The following is a 23612-nucleotide window of genomic DNA, read 5'->3' on the forward strand; positions in this document are numbered from 1 at the left end:
AGAGGTCAAAGGAAAACTAACAATCAGAAAATAAGGCCCAAAGGGCCTGGAGCCAGTTTTTAAAAATCCAAGGGGAAAATTCTAGACCCAATAAGGGCTATTTCCTCAGCTTCCTGAGTCACCACCTATGCTCCCTCGTTTCCTCTCCTTTGCAACACTGAACGTGAACATGAAAATGAACAGGAGCTGTAATAACAACTCCCAGGGGGAACGGTTCCTGCGCAAGGGAAAGTCAAAGGAAGCATTCCGAATTCTGCGAATATCCCATGGAGAGGGGCGAGGACAAAAGTCATGGAAAATGAGGAGTGCGTGGGTGGTTTGTCAGGGAAAAGGGTCCAGTGGAGGACATAAGCCCTAAATTAAACATGAATCTAAAACTTCCAGCTATCTCTTCCTCCTCTCATTCCTCCCCACTCTTGTGACAGCGTGGGACTTTGAGACACACCTATTTTTTGCCTGGTGTAATCGTTCTGCAACTGGTCAGAAACCAGATGTGGCCTTGACCAAGCCCATTCCTGGCCAACTCTGCCTGGCAAGAGTTCCTGGGGCAGCCTGTTTACGGAGAGTGAGACAGACAGACCCACTGACTAACACACACACACACTGATGCGGACACAGAGATGCACAGAGGGAAATTCAAATGGGCACAAAGACAGAAACAGACAGATACACGGAGAGGAGAGAGAGCCACAAGAAGAGATGCCCCAGCCCCTTAGGCAGTCCATGGCACAGGTAGCCTTAATTGCTGTGTTTCCTTCTTTCCACCTCCAGCCCTCTGAGCTGTCACTCATTCCAGCGGCTCCTTTGTCCCAGATCACAACTCGCTCTTTGGAAGTCTTCCTCTCTCCAAATTATTCAAATTGAGCGGAGAGTATATTTTTCTTTTCTATAACTGTAAAGCCACAGGTTCATGTGCCTATCTGAGTCATCCGCATTCGTGAGTCTTCTTTTACCTGCTTTCATAGATGTGGCCTCATATCTCTGAACTCAAATGCAAATTTTCTCAAGCAATTCGATCTCTCTCTCTTTCTCTCTCTCACACTCACACACACACACACACACACACACACACACACACACACACACACACACACACACAATCACACGCCCATCTGCACCTGTAAGAATCATCATTTTCATGAGAGCTAAATGATCAGCCAAGGTCTGGACTGCCGAGTCCTTCCCAGGTCCCAGCTGATGGCACTGCTGTGTGAACGGCACGTAGCTTTGGGGAACAGTTCATGTCCTGAGAACACCCTGTCACCCAGTGCTACCCTTTCATAGAAAATGGAATTAGCAGCTGTTTGTCAGCATTCACAAACGTTACATGACTTGAAAAGGCAGAATCCTGGGAACTCGGTGGCTGCACTGTCACCAAGGTCAAATGGTCCTCACAGCTGAAAAACTCTCCCCACCATCCTACCTGTAGAGTCTTTTTTGACTGTCTTTGAGGGCTTGACCCTCATTTTATCTTTGTCCTCCTATCTTCTGGTATAAATAAAAGCACTTGATTTCCTATTCTGTAGCGTACACTTTGATTTTTCATCATACCTTTTATAATCAACTATTTGAGCAAAGTAAAAATATATCTTGGCTGGGTGTGGTGGCTCACGCCTATAATTCTAACACTCCAGGAGGCCGAGGCTGGGGGATCGCTTGGGGTTGGGAGTTCGAGACCAGCCTGAGCAAGAGCGAGACCCCATCTCTACTAAAAACAGAAAGAATCAGCTCAGCAACTAAAAATAGAAATAAGAAATTAGCCAGGCATGGTGGCTAATGCCTGTAGTCCCAACTACTCGGGAGGCTGAGGCAGGAGGATTGCTTGAGCCCAGGAGTTTGAGGTTGCTGTGAGCTAGGCTGATGCCATGGCACTCTAGCCCGGGCAACAGAGTGAGACTCTGTCTCAAAAAAAAAAAAAAAAAACTAAATCTCTGCGTATATCATTTTTGGTGATCTTTAGTGATGCTAACTTGGTTAACTTTAAAGAAACCTAAGGAGGGCCGGGCGCTGTGGCTCACGCCTGTAATCCTAGCTCTTGGGAGGCCGAGGCGGGCGGATTGCTCAAGGTCAGGAGTTCAAAACCAGCCTGAGCAAGAGCGAGACCCCGTCTCTACTATAAATAGAAAGAAATTAATTGGCCAACTGATATATATATAAAAAAAATTAGCCGGGCATGGTGGCGCATGCCTGTAGTCCCAGCTACTCGGGAGGCTGAGGCAGAAGGATCACTCGAGCCCAGGAGTTTGAGGTTGCTGTGAGCTAGGCTGACGCCACGGCACTCACTCTAGCCTGGACAACAAAGCGAGACTCTGTCTCAAAAAAAAAAAAAAAAAAAAAAAAAAGAAACCTAAGGAAATTCTAGTTTATACTGTCATCCCCAATAAATTTGGAGGATTTATTAAATTTAACACATAGAAAAATGAGTCTTCATCTGTATGTTCTAAAAATTAAGTTATCAAATTATAGAGAAATCTAAAAAAGGTTTAAGTGGAAAAAAATAATCATAGGGTCCATCCTGCTTTACAAAGCTAGACCCCCAAACCCAGCCAGATCTACTACAAGACCATCTGCATGATGACCCCAGGGTTTCTCAAGGGAGAGAATGGTACCCCCACTCCCCTCCCCCAAATCCTGTCTAGTAGTGTCACACAGAATTTTCACAAAGGATTTGTCACCAGTCCCCAGAGCACAGTCTATGGAAATTCCATCTGTGGCCTGACATTAAGAGATCTTACCTAACTCAAGGGCAGAAACTGTCTAACCTGATTTGAGGCAAATCTCTCCACAGGTCCTCATGAGTATGTTACAAAAATTCTGAAACCAATGCCCAACACCCCCTCTATTCCCGTTAGCCCCACTGAGGTAAAAGCATCACACCACTGTCAAAGCTCCAAAACACACCAGGAAAGCTGATGACATCACGGAACTTAGAGAAATGTTCCTTTTCTCTCAAGTTTACTTGGCTTCTAAACAAATTTAAATATTGGGTGGCCTTGATTTGCTTCCAATTAAGTGCTCTTAGCCTATAAGCCTTTTCTGGAACGTTTTACCTCACATTTTCAACTATTGATTTGAACAACATGCCTCGTTCAATGTTTCTCATGAAATATCAGCACTATATCTTAAACTGACATGCCTGCTCACTCTCATTCACTCATTACCAGGGAGGATTTAGTGAGAACAGTAACTCTAAATGGAACAATTAGCTGTGTTAGTCCAATGTTGACTCTGGTCCATTAATAAACCACACAACAAATTAGTCCTTGGTCTATTGGGAGGACCTGGGCCCTGGACATTGACACTGTGCCTCACAGACACCCCTGCTGCTCTGCTCTGTGTCCATCTACCTTTTTCAGAGACTCACCCCTATTCCTGCTTCTTAACGACCAAAAGCACTAAAGATCTGGCTTAAATGGCCTTTAAAGAAAATTACCTTCTCGGTTACAGCTAGGAAAGTAACTTAGCAGCTGTGTTTTCACTGAAACAGCCATAATATCACAAGATTTGCAAGCTACTTCACATTTATTATCCCCCATTGATATTTAATAATTCTACTTGAAAGTGCTACAGCCTAATTTACCCCTTGCAAACTGGCAAGAATAAGACTTTGTCCTTATCCCGCAGTGTCCACAGGGAGCTCAACTGGTATTTAGCACGAATGTGACTAGTCCAAAGGACGACAGAGTGTGCCAAGAATTCATCCCCCCTCCAAAAGGACTTAGCTGCTATCATCTATCTACCTTACAGGAAAGAAAGACCTCAGAAGACAATTTCTTCAAAATGATCTAAAGCCAGAACTCTCCAAATGACACATACTTATAAATGCCCACACTTGCACATATGAGCCATTAAGTGCCCAGAGCTGTTGGAATCTGATATGGAAATGTTTTATGGCCTGAGTCCGAGGATTCTTGCTCAAGTGGCCTAGCAGGGCCCAAGAGAAGGTGCTGGGGGAGGCACGAAAGCAGGTGGGAAACACTGCCCCATGGATGCGACTTCCTGGAGCAAACTCCCACAAAGAGTCGGGGTACAACACGGAGGGACAAGTTATATACTAGGCAGTGATGTCCCTGGGCCGACAGACAACAGAATCAAGTCTAAATCTAGCTTGACAGCCTGGCCCTTTAAGCTACTTCCTCTTGGTTTCCATAGGTACCCTCACCATCCTGAATATTTTAACATACCTCTGATTTACACCAAACCACTCACTGCCACCCAGGTCTGTACTGAAACAGCACACAGCCACCACCAAGACTGGAGAGACCCATTCATTAAGAGATCACTGAGCAAGACAAAGTTAAATCAAGATTCCCTCCATCTCCCCTAACCCTCTCCAGCTACCACCACTTGTCCTTAAGGCTTTGGGGGTAAAAAGAAAAGGTAAGCTCTGCAGCCTCTAGATGACAACGCAGTTTGAGGAGCCATATTCCATTTCCCCATTTCACTAAGGCCTGCAGCTTCCACCGGCAACTGGCTGGGGCTGTGTGCTACAGAGTCAGGTGTGAAGGGCAGAGACAGAGCCTGAGGCCACTTGAGCCCTTTGGGAGAAGCTGCCCTGCCCTAACCAGAGAGGAAAGATCCCACTGGGAGGAGAGGAAGTCAACAGAAAGAGCCAGAGCTGGAAGGTCATCATGTTCAGTGTAGCCATGTGCCAACCGAAATATGGCAGGCCAAGGCTCTAGGTCAGGTGTCCTCAAACTATGGCCCGCAGGCCACATGCCACCCACCTAGGACATTTATCCGGCCCACCAGGTGTTTTTGCAGCAGCTGCCTGTCCTGCTTTTAGCAGCCGACTCGTCCTGGGCCCACAGTGCACACTCTCCAACGGTCTGAGGGACAGTGAACTGACCCTCTGTTTAAAAAGTTTGAGGACCCCTGCTCTAGATGCCCATGCCTGCTGGCTTCCTGGGTGATTTCCCACATGGTGCGAAGCACCTGGGGCTCTGTTCTTATTCCTAGAGTTCCCTACTTCCCTAAGTGACTCAGTGACCCCACCCTGGCTACTTGAAGTAATTTGAACCAGCTACTTATTCCTTATACTCTGAAGGTCCTAGCAAAAGCCTCATTCATTCATTCATTCAGCAAGCACACACCACAGCTGTGCGCTGCACCTAGAGGTCTGGACAGGATCCCTGGCTGCAAGAGCCTCCAACACACCAGTCTTCCAGTGCCTTCCTTTCTTCACCTACTTGGAAGCGATCACAGGGGCAGAGGGGTGATGAGGGGCAGGCCAGAGCAATAGTTCTCAAAGTGGGGTTCCAAGCCAACAGCAACACCAGGAACTTGTTAGAAACGCAGATTCTCTGGCCCCAGCTCAGACCTATAGATCCAGAAACCATGGGGTGGGGGTCCAGAGGTCTATGTTTTAACAACCCCCCACCCCCGAGGTTCTGATACAGGATTCAGGGTGAGAATCACTACCAAGAGGAACAAAATGGGTGCCACACAGTGAGGTGGCAGGAGGTACCCAGATCCTCTGGAGCAGCGGGCTGCATGTGAACCCTCAGGGACGAGCACTTAAGCAGAGGCACGGATTCTCGCACAACCTACCCCTCCCTATGCCCAGGGGGAAAAAAAGAACCATTTTTTTTTCCAGGAAATATTATAGCAGTGCAAAGCTCATAGAACATGGCAATGCTGAAAATGAAACAGGAAAATTCAGAGTCGCCCTCTTGAAGACACTCAATTCTTCCTTGACCAAATGAGCCTGACCACAGGGCAGACACAAGGCAGACACGCAGGCCTGGATCTCCTCACCGTACTTCCCAGGGATCTAGGAACCAGGGGGAGACCAGTAAATATTTAAGAGACTATAATCCTTGTAGAAAGTGGGAAAACTGAATTGAAAGCCCAGTCAGTGTGGTCTGGGGAAGGTACCATCGCTCCCACGACTGTGACTTCCCACCTGTGAGGAGTAGTGAGCTACAGACTGTTTAAGCAGCAGGGGCTTCAAGGAGTGACACCTTGGACTGCTGGCAGGGACAGAACTGACTAGCGGAGGCTGCAAGTTTAGTGAAGATAGGATTACAACAGATGAGAAAGTTATTACATGCACGTCCAGCATTTGCCCCTTTCTGTTTCACTGTTGCTTAGTAACTAACAACAACCTGTACCTTGCATTTTGGTGCCATTTTCATACACTCATTTATTCATTCATTTCATTCAACAATGAAACCCATGCTCAAGAATATGGAGGTGAGAGTTACCAAGATGCTCTAAAATCACATGTTGGGGGTCTGGATTTCCCACTATTTGCTCCACTCTAGGTCTGGTTTCCAGGAAGACAGTGTTTTAAATGACTCACTATTAATACATTGATCACTTATATGTACCTTCTACATTTTAGCAGTATATCTATAATTATTGCCTTAGAATTCCTAGAAATGGAATTTACTGATACAGTGGATATGAAGCTATGCCCAAAGATTTATACACAAAGATGATCACCACAGTTTTATTTTCATGTGATGGGAAATCCAATGTTTGCCATGAAGGGGCTGGTTAAATAAATTGTGGTATATTCTTGCAATGGGATTTAAAATGTTCTCAGAAGAGATTTAATAATTTTGGGGAACTATTCATAATATATAAGTGGACATAGGATCAATATAGTAGATACAATGTGTCAGTGTTCTATGAGAAACCCTCAGGGATCTTGTTAAAATGCAGATTCTGATAAGTGATAGGATTGTATTTCCCTGTATTTTACAATCAGAAATACATTTGTTTTAAATAAAACTTTATATAAAACATCCAGAAAAGGCAGATCTATAGAGAGAGACAGCAGGCAGTGCGGCTAGGAGTAGGCATGAGAATTAACTATAAATGGGCATGAAAGAAGTTATTGGAGTGATGAAAATGTTCTAAAGCATTTTATGGTGATGGTTACATAACTGGGTAAATTTACTAAAAATCATTGAGCTACATACTGGAAATAAGTGAGTTATATGCTATGTAAAATATGCATTGATCAAGTTACTTTTTAAATATTTTTTTTGAAATGGCCAGGCAGATTTAAAAAATTATCACCTAGAACTTCTAAAAAAATGTAAAGAACTTAAAAACAATAATGATGTGGGGGAAGAGGAGAATGGGGAGCTAGTGTTTAATGAATGGGTACATGGTTTCAGTTTGGGAAGATAAAAAAGTTTTGGAGTAGAAAGAATGGTTGTACAACAATATGAATATACTTAATGCCACAGAACTGTACACTCAAAAATGGTTAGAATGGTAACTTTTATGTATATTTTACCCCACAATAAAAATAATTAAATAACTAAATATGAACACTAGCTGTTTTAATGTGTTACCTATAGCCAGGTGCAGTGTCTCACAGTTGTAATCCCAGCTACTCAGGAGGCCAAGATAGGAGAATCACTTGAGACCAGGGGTTAGAGACTAGCCTGGGCAACATAGTGAGACCCTGTCTCTAAAAAAATTCTTTTTAGAAATTAGCCAGGCATGGTGGTGTACAGCTGTGGTCCCCACTACCACGGAGGCTCAGGTGGGAGGATCGCTTAAGCCCAGGAGTTTGAGGCTGCACTGAGCAATGATCGCACCACTGTACTCCAGCCTGGCAGACAGAGTGAGACTACATCTCTAAGAAAAAAAATAATAATAATATTGCAAATGAAGGATTTTGTTCCTTCTGCTCCCTTTTCAAGGCCCCAACCTTACTTGGCACTCCCACTACAGTGGGTTGAATGGTGACCCCTCAAAAAGATATGTCAACATTCTAATTCCCAGAACCAGTAAATGTGACCTTATTTGGAGAAAGGGTCTTTGCAGATGTAGTTAAAGATCTTGAAGTAAAGAGATCATTCTGGATTAACCAGGTGGTCCCTAAATCCAATGACGTGTCCTCACACAAGACACACAGAGAAGACAAAGGAGAAGGTGATGCAAAGACAGAAGCAGAAATTGTCGTGATGAGGCCAGAAGCCAAGGAAAGCCAACAGCCACCAGAAGCCGGGCGAGGCAAGGAATGGATTCTCCCCTAGAACTGTTAGAAGGTACCTTGATTTTGGACTTCTGGCCTCCAGAGCTGTGAGAAACATAAATTTCTGTTGTTTTTAGCCACCCAGTTTGTGGCAATGTGTTGTGGCAGACACAGGAAACTAATCCACCCACCAATGAGGCATCCAGGGCTGGTTCTCCCCAGGAGCTTTGCTCAGATCCCAGGTCACTACCCAAGACAGCCAGAGGCAGACTAGCCATGGGGGTGTTGGGCACAGAGGAGGAAAAGGAAAGCCTTGTACATACATACACTGAAACAAAGATCCCGTGGCATGTTTTTCAAGACAGGATCCTTCTGGAAACACCTGGTGACATTCTGAGGAATGCCAACTAATTAAGAGGGCATCTGAAAGAATGCCTCTCCACAGCACAGCTGCTCTTTGCCATTATCTTATCACTACTCTGAGTCATGAGGCTCTTTGAAACAGACCTGGACTCCCTTTTTGATTGTTTTCAGCAACACAACGTGCTGGTCACCAGCACCCTCCAACAGTCACTGATGCCTTGCTCCAGTTCAAAACCAGGCCACTGAAGTTTGCTGACTCTGGAAACAATCCAAGACCCTTTTTATCATTGAAACCCCTACTTTAAGGAATTTCTTTTCTTTAAATAGCATGTAGTAAGCCTGTAGAGTCACAGACTCTAGAGTTCTTACAGTTTTGTTTTTGGGGTTTTATTTTTTATTTTTTTAAGAAATGGGATCTTACTCTATTATTCAGGCTGGAGTGCAGTGACCATTGCTCGCTGCAGCCTGGAACTCCTAGGCTTATGATCCTCCTGCCTTAGCCTCTTGAGTGGCTGGGACTATAGGCGCATGCAACCACACTCAGCTAAATTTTTTTTTTTTATTTTGTAGAGACAGGGTCTTGCTATGTTGCCCAGGCTGGTACTAAACTCCTGGCCTCAAGTGATCCTTCTACCTCAGCCTCCCCAAGTGTTGGGATTACAGGTGTGAGCCAACATGCCTGGCCTTGTAGTTTTCTTAAATGGACACATAATAATTATACATATTTACAGGATACAGAGTGATATTTTGATAATGTATATAATGTAAAGTGATCAAATCAGTGTAATTAGCATATTCATCCCCGTAAACATTTATCATTTCTTGGTGTCGGGAACATTCAAAATCCTCTCTCCTAGCTATTTGAAGATACAAAATTAATTCTTAACAGTGTTCTACGGTGCCATAGAACACTAGAGCTTATTTCTCCCACCTAGCTGTAATATTTTGTGTGTTAACCAACCCGTCCCTATCCACCAGACCCTTCCTAGTTTCTAATAACCACAATTGTACTGCCTACTCCCATGAGCTAAAATTTTTAGCTCTTAGATATGAGAATACACACAGCCCCTAGAATTTTGAACAACTCTCTGAAAATAGGAAATCAAATCACAGTGTATTCTAAATGTCTATTCATATTCATTAACTCAAGCCTAAGAAAACAAATTAAAAAACTTTAAACACTAAAAAAAAATTCTTCACCTAATTTTACAAGTTTAACCACTGTTGAGGCTGGACATCTGTGGCTGAAATAAACTGTATCCACATCCTTCATTTTATATCCCAAGTACATCATGCAATCAATTCACTGGTTCCAATTTTCCAGGAGTTACTTCCAAGACATTAGGGAACTCAATCTCCAAAAATCCTTGTTGGCATTCAAAGACCAGCAGAATTACTAAATCCTTCTACTGGAAAATCCAGACCATTATGTTCCCCAAATGGGCTTAAAATGAACCCATATCAATTATTTGACAACCATCTGGTTGCTAACAAGAGACTTTTGGAAACCAGGCTTAAAATAAAAATGCACAAACTAGCACAAAGTTCAGAAAATCACCAAGATTCAATACTCAGATCACATCTCCCTCCATCCTTTCTTATAAGCATTTTTATCTCTAATTCCAGAATCTTCATTTTCCTCAGTTGTTTATTGCTTTGACTTCTCATGGTAAGATTCTCACTAAGACTTCCTATGAGATTCTTTGTAAAGATAACAATGTCAAAAGAAGATATGTTTTCCATCCATGTATATCTAGGAAATGTGGTACATAATTAAGCTAAACTTAAAATAACTTTTTACATGGTGGCTTTTTTATTACTCAAAGAATAACACCACACAAGGAGGAAGTCCCAAATCCAGAATGTTATTTTAAGAAACACTATACCCTGAGATGGTTCTACTTGTAGGTAACCACCTCTGTGGCATAATTTGAGGGACACTGAAAACATGTCTATCCAAAAATATTTTTCCCAAGAATCTGAAATTTTTATCATCATATTTAATAATGGGCCTAAACACTGTTAGAAGCAAAGACAGCCTTAGAATTCATTTGGTTCAACTCCCTAATTATACAGATACAGTTATATGTATACAAAGTAACGCTCCTCCTATAACAAATATTTCCTGAATACCCACCTAGCACCAAGCACAGTGCCAGGTGGGAAGGAAGGTGAAGGAATACACCATACCACTCCCTGCTCCAGTCTCTCTAAATTTATAATCTAGTCTAGTGAGAGACAAAATTCAATTTAAGAGCTTTGAGAAAAAAAGTTGTCCTTGGTCAAAACATCAGAAAAGAAGGTTTGCTGGTATTTGCAAGTCAAAGTATTTGGTATGAAAGTTCTCAAACCACTCAGAATTATTGTCTTAACTCGAGGATCATCGTGTGCTGATGTGTTCTGATATCCTATGGCATGAAATTATCATGAGCCATAAAACCCCCTATCCCAAGAGGGGGCAAAAAGTAAAGTAGTGGCCCAAGTATTCAGCAATGAATGAATGAACAAAATGTGATACATCCATGTAAGAGAATACATTTTGACCTTAAAAAGGAGCAAAATCCTGTCACATGCTAGAATATGGATGAAGCTTGAGGGTATTATGCTAAGTGAAATAAGCCAGTCACATAAAGACAAATACTAGATGATTCCACTTATATGAGGTACCTGGAGTAGTCAAATTCAGAGACAGAAAGTAGAATGGTGGTTGCTGGGGGAAGGGGAAACAGGGAGTTGGTATTTAATGGGTACAGAGTTTCAGTTTTGCAAGATGAAAAAGGTCTGGAGATTGGTGGCACGACAATGTCAATATCCATAACACAACTGAACTGTACACTTAACAGTTAAGATGGGGCCGGGCATGGTGGCTCGCACAACTTTTTATGTGTACTGTGTATTTTTCAACTGCCTGATATGAATTGTGGGGTCCTGGAGGCCACAGTGATTGCCTGCACCACTTCTGTATTCTGCACAACAGCTAGCAGTTTCAGCAAGGAGAAAATGTTCAATAAACACTGATAATTAACTAGCATTAGGAAATGCTTCCCTTACTCATGACTCACAGGTTTTCTAGCTGTGAGATATCCCTCAGAGAAGGGGTTTAGTCAGTTTTGCTGTGAATTATTTTAAAATCATTATCAAATTGTGATTCGCTGCAAAAAAAAAAAAATCCAAATGCAACAAATTGAATCTTCTTGGTATGCTCTGTACACAGAATAGGAAACGTGACATTCGGAAGATGCCCGACATCTCGATTCACAGGCACAAAATGATATTTAAATAGCATCTGTGGTGGGGACACAGCCAACACATACAAGAAGGTTACAAGTAACATTGATGTGGAGTGGGAGGAGCTCTCACACTTTTAAGGGTAAATTATTCTCAGCGTAATTCTCAATCCGATTTTAATTTTACTCTGCAATCTACTTCATTCATTCATTCAGTCTATATTGAGGGTGGCCAGGGAAGGCCTCTTGAGCAGGTGACTTCTGAGCTGAAACCTGTGACAAGCAGGAATGGCAGATCAGGCAGGGGGACTTCTGGGAAGCTTCTGGCCACAGGCAGAAGTTCACAGATGGTAAACGAAGTTCCAATATTATTGGTGTCACAGGTTGAATCATAGCCCCCTAAAAGATGTTAAAGTCCTAACCCCCAGTACCTGCGAATGTGACCTTATTTGGAAATAGGCTTCTTGCAGATGATCGACTGAAAATGGGGACATTTGGGTGGACCCTAATTCATTATGACTGGTATCCTTATGAAAAGGGGAAATTTGGACACAGAGACGTGCACACAAGGACAACACCAAGTGAAGATGAAGACAGAGATCGGATGCAAAGGGAGAGGCATGGAGCAGATTCTCCCTTAAAACCCTGCCCACACGTTGATTTCAGACTTTCGGCCTCCAGAGCAGTGAGACAATACATTTCTGTATTGTCACTCCAACCTGTGGTACTTTGTCACAGCAACGGGAATAAACTAATACAATGGGCATTATGGCCAGTTAAGTATTCACACCATATCAAAAGTCACTTCCAATCACTTTTAGCAGCAGAATCCTCATCCTAAATACAATTTTACCTGGAACCCTGGTATGTTAACAGATTAAAAGGATGAAAAGGGTTACTCAAAAAAAAAAAAAAAAAAAAACACTTCACTGTTTGCAAAACCCATGAAGCACCTAGCTTCTGATTCCATAAGTTCTTTGCAACTCCATTTGAAAACTTGAAAGTTTAAAGGAAAAAAAAAAAAAAGGCTGAGCCAGAAAACCTGGGTGAGGTGGGGAGCAGTGACTGCCACCATTACATTAGCAAATGGTTTTGATTACAACCACCACCACCATCTGTTAGCACCTGCTGCGAGCCAGGCACTATGGCCACTCCTCATATCAACTCGGAAAGGTAAGAGTTGTGGCCCTCTTTAGAGAAGCAAAATCAGACAGACAGGCTGACTTGCTAAAAGCCCCTGTGCTAGTCAGCTGGGGCTGCCATAACAAAATATCACAGACTTGGGGGCTTAAATAATACAAATTCATTACCTGACAGTTCTGGAGGCTAGAAGTTCAAGATCAAGGTGCATTTGGTTTCTCTTGCAGAGAGCCGCCTATCCGCTACATCCTTACATGGTCTTTGTTCTATGGGTCCTAATCTCCTTTTCTTCATGAGGACATTAGTCAGATTGGATTAGGGCCCACCCTAATGGGCTCATTTTAACTTAATCACCTCTTTAAAGGCCCTATATCCAAATACAGTGACATTCTGAGGTACTGGGGGTTAGGGCCTCTACATAGGAATTTGGGGGGATGCAATTCAGCCCATAACATCCCCTTAAGGAAAAGGCTGCAAAGCCCAACTCCACCCCAGAACCATTTGACTCCAGAGGCCATTTTCCTTGAATCCCACTGCCTACCTCTCAAAATGCTATAAAAGAAAAAAGAAAAAGAAAAGCTTTTTGGCTTATTTTTTAAGACTCTCTCCTGAGGCCCTAAGCTACGCCCCAGGAAACCCTGGGAAGAGTGGGTGTCAGCGTGTAAGCCCTCGGAGGGCAGGGGCGAAAGGAGAGGAGAGTCGCTCTGTTCCCTACAAGGAGCCCAGCCTGAGGCCAAATTTAAACAAATTTCAGCTTCTATGTTCCAGGTCAGTGTCCCCAAGCCCCCTCCTAGCATTAGCTAGAACACCAAAAAAGGGGGTGCTCCAAGCATTAGCTCAATTTCAGGCACGCTGGCATATGAGGTTTCCTGAGACTTGCTTCTCTGGATGTCAGCCTCAGGGTAGCTCACCCCAGGCTGACTCAAAAAATCCTGGCCATGAGTACAGCAAACATTTGCAGTGCCCATCAGAAAGCCCCCTGACTTCTCAGAAAACGTGGGCCCTTCACACTGCTACTCAGGGCTCTGGCAGCTGCCGTACCCACTAGGGGTTCATGGAATCACCTTCAAACATCTGCCGTTCTCTGCTGCTTTGGATACCAAGTCAACAAAAGATGGCACCTTGCTGTGCCCTTCCCTGGGCAGGAAAGCAATGCTCTGAAGAGTGAGAGAACAGACATTTAGACCTTTATGGGCACCGTTCTGGGGGCCAAACAAGGGGGAGATGTTCAGGAGAGCCCTTCTTTCCCAAGCACGGGGACCCCACAAAAAGGGAATCCTAGAGTGAACAATCAATCAAAAGACCTATGTGCCAAACACCATGCCAGGGTGATGAGCACTAGAAACTAAGTGTTGGTTAAAATTTGATTAAGGAACAAATCTGGTCAAAAATATAATAAAACAACAAAAAGCCCCAAATGCAGTACCAACTATTTTTTTTTTTTTTTTTGAGAACAGTGTGAAAAAATGTTGACATGGATTGGGAGAAGATGGGGAACACAGAAACTTCAGGAAAGACTCTATGAAAAAGATGAGGTGGAAATGATTATTAACATGACTATAGCATGTTACGTTTACTTTATACTACATTATACTTACATGTAACATTTGATGCACTGTATCAAATGCCAAATGATACACTCTTCTATTTCAGAGACCCACTGATATTTACATATCTCGATCTATTTAGCAATGAGGGTCCTTTTCTAACCACCTCGGTTCTAATTGAGACATGTCAGCAGATATTACCAGAAAGTTGCCTATCTGGGTATTGTCTCCATCTTTATACACATACTTCTTACTCCATGGTTGAAGAAAGTAAAAGTGGACCAGAAAACAGATTCTCCAGAGCTAAGGTCCACTCCCTGGCACAGGCCTAGTTCAGAATCAACTTGCAACATATATTCATTTCTGACAAAAGAAAAGAAAAAGATCTGCACTTGTCTCAAGAATGTCGCAGTGCAACTAGGCTGGAAACATATAGCAATGCACAAATGAACCACGAAAACTAAACACTTGCTTACCTAAGAGACTACCACAGTTCCCCCTTATTCGTGGTTTTGCTCCCCACCATTTCAGTTACCCACAGTCAACTGTGCTTCGAAAATATTAAATGGAAAAATCCAGAAATAATTCAAAAACTTAAAATTGTGTGCTGTTCTGAGTAGCGTGATGAAATCTCATGCTGTGTCCCACTCTGTCCCACCCGGGACGTGAATCATCCCTTTGTCCAGCATATCCACACTGTATGTGCTACCCACTGATTAGTGACTTAGTAGCAGTCTCGGTTATGAGATTGCTGTGGTACCATAGTGCTTATTTCAGGTAACCTTTATTTTACTTAATGATGGCCTCAATGTGCGAGAGTAGTGATGTCAATTAGGATGTGCCAAAGAGAAGCCTTAAAGTGCTTCCTTTAAGTGAAAAGGTAAAAGTTCTCTACTTAATAAAGAAAAAACTTATATGCCGAGGTTGCTAAGATCAACAGTAAGAATGAATCTTCTATCTGTGAAATTGTGAAGAAAAAGAAATTCATGCTAGTTTTGCTGCCGCACCTCAAACTGCAAAAGTTTAGGCCATAGTTCGTGATAAGTGCTTATTTAAGATGGAAAAGGCATTAAATTTGTTGGTGGAAGACATGAACAGAAAATGTGTTCTGACTGATGGCAATGTGTTGCACCAGAAAGCATTGAGCCTATACAAAGACTTCAGCAAGCGATCCCCTGAAACGAGTGGCACTAACCCACTTACTGTAAATAAGGGATGGTTTACACAGATGCAGGAATGGGTTTAGACTGAAATATATAATAACTGCAATATATAAAAACTGAAATATATAAAAACTGAGGCTGCAGCAAGACAAGTTGGTGGAGAAGTATTTGCCAATATGTTTGAAGAAGTAGAATATATTGAAGGCCATAAAGAAGTATTAACATGTGAGAAATTAGAAGAACTTGTTATCTACAGAGAAGAGGAAGAAACCGAAGCAGAACCAGCAATGTGGACATTAGTTAAATTTGTCAAAATGTTTCGAATTGCACAGACATTAAACGACAAAATTATGGAATACAATCCTTGGATGGAACGGGCACTGAAGTCATGTGTATGATCGCTGAAGGATTATAACTTCTGCAGCAACATGTTAAGTTAAAAAGAGACAACTACTTCTGATTACAATGTTCTTCTAAAAGGTTTTGGCAAAAATCCTTCAACTATTGCCAATCCCCAACGATCAACATCACCTGCTCCTGTCATCCAACCACTGACATTGCCATGGCTCAAAGACCCAGGATCACCCGAAGCTGATGATCCTTCTTTGACTTATCAGAAGATCAGTAGTACCTAATGCTGTGTGACTATGTCACAATGCCTAAGTCATTCACCTTACTTCACCTTATCATGTAGGCATTTATCTCACATTATCACAGTAAGAAGGGTGAGTATAATATGAGATATTTAGAGAGAGAGAAGATATTCACATAACTTTTATTACACTATATTGCTTTAATTGTTCTCTTTCATTATTGTTGGTAATCTCTTGCTGTGCCTAATTTGTAAATTAAACTTTATCATAGATATGTATATATAGGAAAAGACATAGTATATACAGAGTTTGGTACTACTCAGTTTTAAGCATCTACTTAGGCGTCTTGGAACCTATCCCCTGCAGATAAGAGGGGACTACTTGTATGCTTTTTTTTTTATTATTATTTGGATGAATGCATAAAAAAGAAAAGAAAAAAAACACTCACTTTGGGACCAAATGCCTGTACCTAAAATGAAAATATATTGCTTTTTCTTCAAAACTGACTTATCCTTCCATATCTCAAGATATATCCTAAGACTTTCAAATTATTATTTTAAAACAAAATAGGCTGGGCACGGTGGCTCACGTCTGTAATCCTAGCACTCTGGGAGGCCGAGGCGGGCGGATTGCTCGAGGTCAGGAGTTCAAAACCAGCCTGAGCAAGAGCGAGACCCTGTCTCTACTATAAACAGAAAGAAATTAATTGGCCAACTAATATATATAGAAAAAATAAGCTGGGCATGGTGGTGCATGCCTGTAGTCCCAGCTACTCGGGAGGCTGAGGCAGGTGGATTGCTTGAGCCCAGGAGTTTGAGGTTGCTGTGAGCTAGGCTGACGCCACGGTACTCACTCTAGGCTGGGCAACAAAGCGAGACTCTGTGTCAAAAAAACAAACAAAAAAACCAAAATAGTTTAAAAAAAACCCACACATACAAAGTAAAAGCCAATTTTAGGCCAATCCCAGGAGGAAAACCAGTATATACACATCTCAAAACTGTAAGGACATAAATTCTTAACACAACTTTGCTGCTAAGTATTTATCCTATGGATAGACTGACTAAAAGAGGGTGATTTGTTGCAGGAGAACAAGCTTAAGACAACCCCAAGTAAGTGATCAATTAAACAGAAAAAGGTACTGATATAGAAAGATGCATTAAGTAAACAAAACTACTTAACACACGCCTTGCATATTGTTGCCCAGTTTGTGGGTTTTACTTTTTTTTTTGTATTTTAATGCTTGCATATGCATATAAAAATTCCATAAGGGAAAAAAAAAAAGAGTAGAATACAGTAGGGAACTTTAAGCTCTTCTCTATCATTTGAATGTTTTTTTCCTTGAGTTTATAATTTTATAACTTAAAACATGTATAAGAAAAATCCATGAGCAATGAGAATTTGTGAGAATACAGACTTAAATTTCTCTCAGCAGTAAACAGAATCTTAAAGGACAGTTAGACAATCTTTGCCAGGCTGATTCCTACTCAGGAAGTAGGCCAATACAGTTAAGAGTGAGCTTTATGAATAAGGCATGAAACCTAAATGGTTTCTTATTAGTCATCATTTAATCAGAAAACCAAAGAAGTTTCCACACCCCATTCTGCAGGCCTAGCACATAATAAAATTTTTATCAATGCATTTTCCACAATTTTAAAGGGCAAAGGTATGTAACAAAATCAAAATACAATCAAGAACATTATGAATTAGGCTGGGCGCGGTGGCTCACGTCTGTAATCCTAGCACTCTGGAAGGCTGAGGTGGGAGGATTGCTTGAGCTCAGGAGTTCGAGACCATCCTGAGCAAGAGCGAGACCCCATCTCTACTATAAATAGAAAAAAAAATCAGCCAAACAACCAAAAATAGAAAAAAAAAATTAGCCGGGCATGGTGGCACATGCCAGTAGTTCTAGCTCCTTAGGACGCTGAGGCAGGAGGATCGCTTGAGCCCAGGAATCTGAGGTTGCTGTGAGCTAGGCTGATACCACGGCACTCTAGCCTGGGCAACACAGTAAGACTTTGTCTCCAAAAAAAACCAAAACATTATGAATTAGATATCTTGCTCAATAGAAGCTAAAAATCACAGTGATTATACTTTCTACAAGAAAAAAAGGAAGCTGTGAAGGACTCAGGTACACACATGGATATTCGTTCATAGTTTTGCAAGTAGTAGCAAAAACCAGAATTATTCGAAACAAACTAAATGTACACAACAGGAGGCTGAATGGATAAATTATATGGTAGCCATGTGATGAAATACTATGCAGCCATTAAAAACTTTGTAGCTGGGCATAGTGGCCTATGCCTGTAGTCCCAGCTACCCGGGAGGCTGAGGCAGGAGGATCACTGGAGCCCAGGAGTTCTGGGCTATAATGTGCTATGCCCATCGGGTGTCCATACTCAGTTCAGCATCAATATGGTGACCTCCTAAGAGCAGGGACCATCATGTTGCCTCTGGAGGGGTAAACCGGCCTAGGTCAGAAACGGAGCAGGTCAAAACTCCTATGTTGATCAGTAGTGGAACCGCCCCTGTAAACAGCCATTGCCCTCCAGCCTGGGCAACATGGTGAGATCACATCTCTTTAACAAACAAAAACAAACAAATAAAAAACATACAACTTTGTAGCTCTTTATCATATGAAGAGCTACATGTGAGTAGCTGGGACTATAACCACATACCACTGTGCCTGGCCATTTTCACTATGTTTTGTGTACAATTGAGTGGCATTAAGTACATTCACATTATTGTGCAACGGATGTCATCTAGGGCTTGTCGTTCTTAAATACAAGTTCTCTGGATGTTGCCTAAGGTATGGAAAAGGCACTTTATCACAGATGAAATATGGGAAGATATTCATTGCACATTTAAGCTTTAAAAAAGATGACTATAACAGCATTTTTGGCATCGCTCTATTTGGAAATATATATATAGATATTTGTACATACATGTTGGAAAAGAACAAAATGTGAACCATGGAACTTTGGGCAGTAAGAGATTACAGGAGATTTTGTATGTGTATATTTTGGCTGATCTCTATTCTAACTTTTCTATAAAAACATTTTTAATTGTGATTTTTACCTTAAAAAATGCTGGCTATTTTATCCTTCCTTGGCAGACACAATGCTCTTCCATGGAAAGTAATTCAACATGGAACAAGTTGCTTGCTCTCTCTTTTGCCCCTTTTCTGGTCTTTCAGTGGTTTTTCTGATGCTTTAGAAATGAGAGAGAGGGGAAGATGACAGGTCGAACATTTTCAAGGTCATCTTTCCCTTTTTTTAAAGTGTGGCTATTATGTTAGGCCACTGGTCCCTAATCAGGGGCAACTGTGCCTCCTCAGGAGGCATTTGATAATGTCTGGACTTTTCTTCATTGTCACAACTTGGGGATGGGGGGGATGTGCTACCGGTATCTGGCAGGTAGAGACCAAGGATTCTGCTAAACATCCTACAATGCATGGGAAAGTCCCCTCCAACAGACTTAAGTAGCCCAAAATGTCAACAGCACCAAGGTTGAAAAACCCTGTGTTAGAGTAATGAGTCTTCAAGTGACTCCCTAATCCTCCATAAACAGCACCCTCAAATGGCTACAGAAGAACATCTGGCCAAGAGGCACCTCTAGTGGGGTGGAAACACACCGATCACAGAGGTAGAATACCTGAGTGGAATACTGGGCCTGCCCCTTCTCTAGCTGTGAAGCCTCAGGCAGGTGCCTGCCTCACCCAGTTGATCCCCTCTATCCTCCATCATAAGTTGGGAATCCCACCACCCACCTCCCAGGGTGCATAAGAGGTTTCAACACCAAAATGTGGGAGAAAAGGTTTTGTAAACTATAAAGCAACATGCTTATGTGAATGGCATTACCATTCTAGGATACTGATTATCCAAGTTTTACCACTGAAAACACACATTTTCAACGAGTCTTTACCCAGCACATTCCCACTGCCCTGAATCACGGCTTACCTACTACGGATGCTAACCCAGCAGTGATTTTGACTTAATACTGAGACTGGAAAACAAAGAGTGCTCTTTTAATACTATGTCTTCCTTGGCCTAAATTGTGAGGCGGCAGAACTTAGTGATCAAATGACAAGACTTGGAATCAGACTCCTAGGAAAGAATCTCAGCTCTATCTCTTACTAGCTGAGTGATTCTGGAAAGCTGACATGGCTTCTCTGTGCCTCAGTTTCCTCATCTGTCTCTCTAAACCAGAACATTTCAGAGTGAAATAATTTATCTTCTGAACCAAGATATTTGAGAATAAAAGAGGGTGCTGTCAAAGTTAATGGAAGGACAACAGGAATACACCGAAGAATACACCCCAGGCAAATAGAGGACGTAAGGTCACTCTAAAGAAAAGGATAATAACAGTGCCCACCTCACAGGCTTGTTGTGATGACTAAATCAGATAAAAGAGGCAAAGCGCACAGTACACGCTCATTAAATGCAAGCTATGATTTTTGGCCTTTCTCCTTCCATTCATCCAGCAAGTTCTCAGTGCCAAGGCACGACTCTGGGCGCCGAGGAAGTCAGATATACCCAACTCCCCGTCGCAGCGCAGTTCCTCCTCTTGTTCTACAGAGTGTTTGTTTAATTCCCAAGACTTTTCTTACACGTACACAGTCACGACACACACAGAATGAAACACAAACCCACACGTCAGTATTACAGGTCAAGGACAGCCAGGAAACCCATACCAAATGTGTGACAGTCAGAAATCTGCTTTACAAAAAGTAGACAATGAATAAGAGCTTATCTAATCGACAAAGACAAAAGGATTTATTATTATCCCAAAGTCCCTGATTCAGGAAAGCTATTTCACTTTGACCAAAAGTTAGCTCTAAATGGACCTCATAAAGTTTTATTAATTAATGCCCTTTTTAACTTAGCACTCGATGTTTAAAAGCACATTACGGTATTAGCTCCTTTTCATTCCTATGCACGCCCCTATTACGATGAATTATGTACAGTGTGTCCACAAAGACAGCCTTATAGAATCCATACATTATGAAAGCAAAGTTACTCTAGCTTGCTTTTGCACTGAGATGCATCTGTATCTTTTGCCAAGAAATAAGCATTTTAAGTTCAGTATGCTAAAACAATTTTCTCTAAAAGTTAATACTCAACATAAGAGGTGAATATTCCTTATTTTACATAGCTGTCCTTTCAGCTCTAAGGGGCTTGAAACTCTAATCACAAATTCCTTTCCCTCTATCTTTTTTGTCCCCCCTCTCCCCCCCACCCCACCCCAGTTTTGGTAAAATTGGTGTTGATGACTGTGACCAGAAATTCTCGCACCCGAACATTTCCATACTCGACTGTGGGGCCTTGCCCTTTCCTCCTCCCTCCTTGTTCACATTTCAGCAGGCACATCCTCAGTCAGCCCTCCTTTTGTGCCAATTTTTATGGCCGTTAGGGAGGCCACATTCCAATCCTTCAGCGGTTGTCAGATCTCAAACACCAGCCAGGCTCCATCGCTGGAAACACAAAATCCGGACCTCCAGAAAGAGAGCGTCTACCGAGTAGGCTGCGTGTGCATAATTCAGAACAAACTGAGGCGCTCTCGGTTTCTGTTGTACCCCATGTCTCTGTCTCGATTCAAAGAAGCTTAAATCAATGGCGTGTGTTTTGATCTGGTGCTGGTTACACAGACGTGCTCAGTTTGTAAAAATTCAACAGCTGTGCCGTCATGTGCATTTTATATCTGTATGTTACACTGCCATAAAAACTTTTTAAAGTGGCTTACACCGTGTAAACCTCTACGTAAAGTAAGCACAGTTGACGCAGCACCTACATTACTGTTTCTCAAACTGTTTTCAAGCTGGATTGCCACCAATCAGGGGGCCACATGAGCAATTTAGAAAGTCCGGACTGGCATGTGTTAAATGGAACGGAGAATACAAGAGGGCAGCGCACACAATGAAGGCAACTATGGTGTCAGGAAACGTTTCAGTTATACTGGGTTGCCAGATTTTAACTGCAGAACTTGGTAAAAAAAAAAACCTGAGGCCAGGTGCGGTGGTTCACACCTGTAATTCCAGCACTCTGGGAGGTGGAGGCGGAAGGATCGCTCAAGGTCAGGAGTTTGAGACCAGCCTGAGCAAGAGCGAGACCCCGTCTCTACTATAAAGAAATTATCTGGACAACTGAAAATATATAGAGAAAAAAAATAGCTGGGCATGGTGACACATGCCTGTAGTCCCAGCTACTCGGGAGGCTGAGGAGCCCAGGAGTTTGAGGTTGCTGTGAGCTAGGATGACGCCATGGCACTCTAGTGCAGCCAAAAGAGTGAGACTCTGTCTCAAAAAAAAAACAAAAACCTGAGAGACACTGAGCACACCAATCAGTAATAGGCGGATGTGGGAGCCAGACAGGCCTGGGTTCTGATCCTGGCTGGTCACAACCTATGTGCTCAGGAACAAGTCACCTAACCTCAATGAACCTCCATTTTGCCACCTCTAAAATGGGGTAATACTATCTACTGCCCAGAATTGGTGTAAGGTATCGGTGAGCTGGTAAACCATCTACCACGGAGCCCTGCTTCCAGGCTGTCCCCACCCCCGCCACCATTTACGTGGTGTCCTAGGCCAGCTTCTTTACCTGCAGGAAGAAAGTTTCAAGGAAACAGACAAAGAGGGGCAGTGCCAAGGCAGAGCCCCCATCACACAAACCCATGGAGGCCCCAGGGAGAACAAACTGCTAACATTTGAGAGCAGTGGGGCAGGAAAAAGCTACTGCCCCAGCATATTTGGTGATAAGTCAACCAGCTTTGGATGCTGACCAGAGGGAAAACCACTTTCCAAGATAATAGGGTTTTTCCCATTATTCTTGGCAGGATGTGGAGAAAAGCTGAAAGGGAAGAAGGCCTTAGTAAAGAAATACAGCATTTGTTTAAAGCAAATCACTTCGAAGACAGGTGGTTTTCATTTTGAGAAGAAAAATGATGCTTAAAACAGCGAAGGGTTACTCCAGAGACCAGCCAGGGGCTGGCCTGGGGTCTAGAGTGCTCCAAAAGTGCCAAGGCAGTGAGGGAGGCAGATGGGGTGGGGGTGGGGGCTGGCACAGAAAAGAGGGGCTCTGTCTCTATCAGCTTGCAACAATAAACTACTTAAAAGTCGTTCACTATACTAATTATCCAAAACAATTATTCATTCAACAAATGTTTGTTGAGCACCTACTATGCATCTAGAAGTGAGTGAAGGGCTGGAGCCATGGTGGAGGTAAGACAGACAAGGCCCCTGCTCTCACGGAGCTGAAATTCTAGTGGAAGAGACAGTGAGTGCCAAGTAAATCAATGAGTGAGCAAAATATTTACAGGCTGTGATATAAGCACCATGAAAGAAAGAAATATGGTGGTGTGGTGGGAAGGGAGAAAGGAAGTTCAGAGGGAAGGAGTCCCTTTAGACAAGATGGCCTAGGAGTAACACCTGAAAGAGGAGAAAGAGCCAAGCAAGCAAGGCCCCAAGGAAAGGGCAGTCCCGGGGTGAGAACTACAATTGCCTGAGCCCAAAGGCAGGGAGACTCAGCGAGGCCAGGGTGGGTGGGCAGTTGGTGTGATGGCCAAGCAGAAAGGGGAGCCAGATAAGCCAAAAAGGTAGGTAAAAGCCAGACTGTATGAGGCCCAGCTGGCTGTGGAACAGAAAGTGG

At 42.7% G+C, this 23612-nt stretch overlaps 1 protein-coding gene and 1 long non-coding RNA gene across 4 annotated transcripts in view; both read right to left on the reverse strand.

Annotated features, from left to right (window-relative positions):
* SH3KBP1 (SH3 domain containing kinase binding protein 1) overlaps positions 1-23612 on the reverse strand; it is a 311729-nt gene that overhangs the window by 214975 nt on the left and 73142 nt on the right. The window lies entirely within an intron of this gene.
* LOC142865866 (uncharacterized) lies at positions 894-7590 on the reverse strand. Its single transcript, XR_012915953.1, has 2 exons — positions 2348-7590; positions 894-1990 (listed from the first exon to the last, which is right to left on the reverse strand). It is a non-coding gene; the product is annotated as an uncharacterized LOC142865866 (long non-coding RNA).

Source organism: Microcebus murinus, chromosome X (genome assembly GCF_040939455.1).
Source record: "Microcebus murinus isolate Inina chromosome X, M.murinus_Inina_mat1.0, whole genome shotgun sequence".
NCBI classification, from domain to species: domain Eukaryota; kingdom Metazoa; phylum Chordata; class Mammalia; order Primates; family Cheirogaleidae; genus Microcebus; species Microcebus murinus.